The 6,346-nt window shown below is 34.3% G+C and overlaps 1 long non-coding RNA gene across 1 annotated transcript; it reads right to left on the bottom strand.

Moving 5' to 3' along the window:
* Positions 1 to 1,443: 1,443 nt before the first annotated feature.
* On the bottom strand, positions 1,444 to 5,339 carry LOC144350616 (uncharacterized). Its single transcript, XR_014926673.1, has 3 exons — positions 5,307 to 5,339; positions 4,991 to 5,171; positions 1,444 to 1,803 (listed from the first exon to the last, which is right to left on the bottom strand). It is a non-coding gene; the product is annotated as an uncharacterized LOC144350616 (long non-coding RNA).
* Between the last annotated feature and the right edge of the window lie 1,007 nt (positions 5,340 to 6,346).

The following is a 6,346-nucleotide window of genomic DNA, read 5'->3' as shown; positions in this document are numbered from 1 at the left end:
TCCAGACATGGCTCAGATACGAATCCAGAACTGAATTCTTTAAAACAAAATGGCCGCCAGTCGGCCATTTCAAACTTGATCCGGGAAAAAAAATGACGTGCATCAAGGTCCTATTATGTTTAATGTATGTACCAAATTTGAACGAAATCCGTCCATGCATAACTGAGATCCGGGTCCGGAATGGTGAAAATGTGCGATTTCAATGCATTTTCGGCCTTAAAGCGGCCGCCATTTGGCTATCGTTAATGAGATCATGAAACAAATGCACATACATATTTGTGACATGATGTACCTTGTGTATGTGAAGTTTGAACTCGATCAATCCAAGCATGTCTCAGATACGGATCCAGAACTGAATTCTTTAAAACAAAATGGCCGCCAGTCGGCCATTTCAAACCCGATCCCAAAAAAAATGACGTGCATCAAGGTCTTATTATGTTTAATGTATGTACCAAATTTGAACAAAATCCGTCCATGCATAACTGAGATCCGGGTCCGGAATGGTGAAAATGTGCGATTTTGATGCATTTTCGGCCTTAAAATGGCCGCTATTCGGCTAACGTTAATCGGATCATGAAAAAAATGCATGTGCACATGTCCCATATAATGTGTGATGTATGAGTGAAGTTTGAACTTAATCGGTCCATGCATGTTCGAGATACAGGTAATCACGAACGGACGCACAAACGCACACAGGGCAAAACATAAGTCCCCGTTTTCGAACTACGTTCGAATGGGGACTAACAAGGAAGCCATAAAACAGTTCAGAAAATTTATGTCCTCTGTTGGATTTGTTAATTTTTCTGTCACAATATTTTTAGTAAACATAACTTGGTTGCACTCTCTTGTTTGACCACTGATTACATCTTATTCTTGTTCAGTGGTAAGAAAGTGGACGTATTTTGGCAATCAGATCGCCTGTGCAATTACATTCGATGGAGTATACATACTGTATTTCCTCTATTAGAAGCTCATTCGTTTGAGTGATTTGATAAAATTGTTCATACAACAGAAATAAATGATATTTTTGGTTTATGTGCGCTTCTAATAGAGGAAGTACAGAGGCATTTTCAGTGTTCTATTACTAAAACGTATTACTTACTGACAAATATTTTGTGACTTTTCCATTTGTAAAAGAAATATAATATTGTAAACACAGTTTACAGGTTGCTTTGAAGCATTGTACATCTTAGCATGCATCGCCATTTGTTTTGCCTCCTATTTTCATAATAGAAAATTTGTACTTCAAAGGATGTAATAAAGTTATTATTATATTTCAAACAAAACAAAGAATTGCCAGCTTAACACAATAGTAGTCTGAGTAGTAGTGAACTCGTACCAATATTGGGTTTGTCATACAAAAATTTGTATGTTAATTTACAATTTAATTTTCTTGTATCAGGGAAAAGGGAGTTCTCAAATAGAAAGAATTTAAGACTAAGATTTTAATTCTTGCTGAAGAATTTATTAAGAAAATAAAATTCTTGAATTGAGATTCACGTATTCTTGTCTTTTCTTAATATAAGGAAATGGGTCATCTTTAATTGAGAACCATGCGAAATTCTTTTTATTCCAAGATACATACTCCCAATACAAGTTTTTTTCTCTACAACTTGGAAAAAATTTTGAGGAAAATGCACTCTTGTTGAATGAACACTACATTCACTATCTGGTTCTACTGTGCCCAAATGACATAGGCAACCTGGTTCACGGTCTACAAAAGATCCAGGACTGCACACATTATCACATGTAGTTAGACACACTGGAATTTTGGCTACTTATCATCTGTGTATGGTTCATCTCCTGCAAAAAAAAAATGAGATTTATTCTATAACATAATGTTAAAAAAAATTGCATTTTTTATACTTTTTAAAACCCAGGAAAACAAAAAGTGCCCCATCATTAACAATATATTATTTTTTTCGGCTTACATGTATGTCACCAGCCCACAATTTGAGATATGGCATAATATCTCTGCCAAGGAAACTATGGTGAAAGGAATGTAGTACTAACAAAATGGCCACTATCCACTAAAATGCATCATTTTCTTGAAAATGAAGCAAGTGACCCCCAACTTTTCAATATTTGCCTTGGAGTAAAACGGATCAATTCTGGGTATTTGCATTCGTGAGTAGGCTTCATTGTTGGTGTGGAATATGATGTTTCGATCAATATCCTAATTTTGGTACAATAATGTATATACTCATATTAACACATGACTGATATGAACCAATGTAAATGCATTAAAATTCACTGGGTTTAAATTTAGCTTTTTTGCCTAATGAGTAAAATCTACTAAATTAAATCTATGTGAACATGTGAAATAACAACAAGCGACCTTAACAGAGCTTTGCTGTAATTGTTAACCGTAAGTTGGAAACGTAAGGTGGAGTTATGTTGATAAGTTTGGTATCATAAAGTAACTGGGCATTGTATTATTACCTGTTTGAAGAAATTAAGATCGTGAAGTATGATATGGCTGTCGTACAAGATTTTTAAAACTCAAAATAGAATGAATCACACATTTGTTTCGCCCAGGATCCTTGGAATCCTGTCTGCAATGATTATTGTTACAGTATTGTTTATAAGTGTCAGTTTCGTCTTGCACAACTTTAAAACAATAACATGTATTAAACGAAAGATAATGCCACTTTTGTTAGCCATACAAAAACGGTAGTCTGCAAGAAGTTACCAAGTCTTTTAAGGGTGCAAAGCCAGCAAACCCAAAAACAAATACTTGGGTAGTAATAATTTGCCCATTGCATGTAACAACAATAGTGCAACAAAACAAGTCAGACAGCAATAAACGAAACAGCAGCTGAAAATGTTATAGTGATCGTATCTTTATGCACGAGGTATAAGGTCAATAAAAAATCGCAGACTTTAGGTTTTGAAATGTCATTGTAAAAAAAAAAAAATGTTGTCATTATTGATTTATTAATTTCATCATATTTTGATAACTCACAATCTCAAACTTTACAATTTTAACCAAAAAAATGTTTTCTATGAACTGACAGTAACATGGGCACTAAAACTGACTGTACTTGTTTTACACAAAATAATGACCTCCATGGATAACAATATATTCAAAGACTGGCTATAAGTATTTCCTTTTTGTTTGCTGTTCTATTTCAAACTTTATTTGACTGGATACACACAAAACAATGATGTAAAATGATATAAAATATATGAGATATAAAAATATCTCTTCTTCATTGTAGTTATGTTCAGGAAACTTATTACTATACAAATTAGTCGTGATGCTTGACATGCAGTCCGGGGAGAACACTGTAGCCAATACTTAACAAATGGGAAAGTGGAAAAAATACCAAAAAGATTCATAACTTCACAAAAATAGAGATATTTTCACCAAATAAAAAGATTTCAAGGAAAGAAAGCAATCATGCAGGCGGTTTTGGAGAAAAAGTAAAAAATTAGCAAAAAAAAAGAAAAATATTCACTTAGTAAGTCAGAGCCTAGTCGGGAACATTCATGCCAAATTTCAATGTAATCTGACAAGCAGTTGTTGAAAAAAGCATTTTTGACCAAAAATGACACAATTATTCCCTAAAAATAAAGAGGCTTCTGCATGATTTCCGTTGTTTGAAGTAGTTATTAATACATTCACAGATTTTATTGATTAGCTTATTATTTTTGTTTGTAATTAAGTTTATCATTTTATCATGATCTGTCTAATCATTTTGCATAATAAGCTTATTTATTAAATCTTGCTTTTCATTTTCATATTGTTTACATCTGAGTGGTTATTTTTTTGTAGTTAATATAGAGCAATTAACCAAGATGCCAGATATATAACTTATAACAACTACGGCAAAACAAGGTATTGAAATTGTTATATTTTTAATATTTTTTGGCTGTTGCCATGGAAACGATAGGCCAAAATTTGTTTTCAGATTTTTCAATTCAGCTAGAGTAAAGATGCGACTTTTTTGCCAAGTTTAAACCAAATCGGCCCAGCCAGAAAAATCACAGAAGAGTTAAAATGCCATTCCTGGTGAACAGTTACCCCAACTTTGGGGTCAAATTTCTCGGTAATGAAAAAAGATATCAAAAATTCAAATAGTAACTTTGTGCCCACACTCAAGCTGAGTAGAATGAGCTATGTCTGAGGTGTTTTATCCTGAACTTGTAGGAGGAGATACATTTGGCGCGAATCTACCCAAAAATCAATTTTTTTTCGGATTTTTCCTAATAACTAGTGTGAAGGTGTGACCTATCTGCCAAGTTTGAGCGATATATTAATACGTGGAAATCACACAGACACTGACACACACAGCGCCACAAAAGTGATTATAAGGGCAATCATAGCGAAGTGGATCGCCAATATTTATTGATAATAAATATTATTATGCCATTCTGTCATATTTGTTTTATTTTGTTGTGTAGATACATGCTCTCTAAATGTGCACATGGCAAAGAAAATAATAGAGAGAATTACTGTAAAACACTTTATTTTAGCTGGAATTAATTTTCACTGAATATATTTCTTTGGTGTTTTGTATGGAGTTAATTTTTACTGATTTATGACAAGTTGTAAAATATATGTGAAATATATATTTTAGCTGGATTTTATTTTCATTGAATCATTCCTTCAGCGAAAATAGCGAAAATTAATTCCAAGCGAAAATAAAGTATTCCACAGTATATGAGTTATGAGATATTAATAATAATTATTAATATTTTAAAATTGAAATTTGAATTCACATCTATTGAGTTTTCTTTTCTAGAGGACAAATAGGTTTACGATCATGAAATGAGATGCTTGTTTTTATATTTATCACATTTGTATTTGAAATTTACCTTTCATTCAAACTTGGCTTATACCGGTATATATATACTAAGTAAGGCTGAACATTCATACTAATCACATGTGTCATCAATAATCAATAGACAGACTTGAATGACAGATTCTGCTTATGCAGAACTATACTTGATAAAACAAACAACAATTGCTCAACAATATATTTACCAGGGCAGACAAGAACTTCACAGACTTCCTCCACAGATCAGTTTTCTTTCACAATCCTTCCCATCACCACTAGGAGGAGAGTTGTCACACTCTCTACTACTTGATTTCAAAGAAGATCCTTCTTCGCCACACGTTTTAGAACATGGCATCCAAGATGTCCACAGAGACCATTCTCCATCCTCTGATATGTAACCATGATAGATAGTGAAAATGTCAGTGAATTATAGATTTGCTTGACTCAAATAAAAATCATTATTATGATGTCTGTCATTGAGTAAATGAAATCTCTAAATATTGTTAATGTTTTGATGCTCACCTTTACAATCATATTGAGTGCAGTCCAATCGCTAATGAGAAAAGCATAATAAATATTGTTTTTAAAATGTTAAACGTTGATAATTATAAACTCTGTGATGTGGTGTACAAATTAAATTCAACACATCATTCACTGAATTACCAGTTATTACAGTCAACTATAATAATTTCACCACTATCCAGGTATCAAACAGGTACAGCTGCAATATATAATATACATTTTCAGTATAAAAGTTATAAAAACTAACAAAAAATGTGCAAGGAAATACAAACCTTCCAATGGCACTAGTCCACCAGGACCTTCTGTTCCACTAGTGCTTTCTGGACCACCAGGGCTTCCTGGTCTCCCTGGCCCATCTGGACCTCCAGGATCACCAAGAACAACTGGTTCCCCAATATCTGGAATAAGTGTAACATCTGTAGGTAACTCTCAGCCATTGCCTCTCGACCACTATGGCCAGCAGGACCCACAGGTCCTCAGGTCCTCTTGGTTTCCCAACCATTTAAGGTATTTTCAATTCTTCTTTCTCTTCAGCAGATAATGTAGGTCCTCCAGGTCCACCTGTTCTCCAAGGCTCCCAGGTTCACCAGCATTGGGTGGTAATGTCTCATATTTTAGAGTTAGGCAATCTGGTCCTCTGGGACCACAAGGCCTGCCTGGACTTCTAGCACCTCCTGGGCCACCTAGTCCAAGGGGATCACCTGGACCACCAGGGCCTAATGGCTCTCCAGGTTGTGGTACATCATCTTTTTCTTCAGGTGAAATTGTAGGTTTTCCTGGCTGGTCCACCAGGACTATTTATTCCCATTTGGTCCACCAGGCTCCCTGGAATTATTTTGAAAGAAATCAATGCTTATCACTTGATAACCATATCAGATGGATTTAACTATAAATATGATTAGCAAGTGAAATAAATAATTTTGTTATTGTAAATAATAAAAATGTAAACAAACATACTAGGCCCAGCAGGTCCTCCAGGACCCCCTGGCCCACATTGTCCAAATGGTTCACCTGGTTCAGTCTTGTTCTTGGTGTTGTTG

The sequence above is a fragment of the Saccoglossus kowalevskii genome, chromosome 16 (genome assembly GCF_978046115.1).
Source record: "Saccoglossus kowalevskii chromosome 16, keSacKowa6.1, whole genome shotgun sequence".
Taxonomy (NCBI): Eukaryota; Metazoa; Hemichordata; class Enteropneusta; family Harrimaniidae; genus Saccoglossus; species Saccoglossus kowalevskii.
The sequence above is the reverse complement of the archived record's forward strand: the minus strand, read 5'-3'. Positions and strand labels throughout refer to the sequence as shown.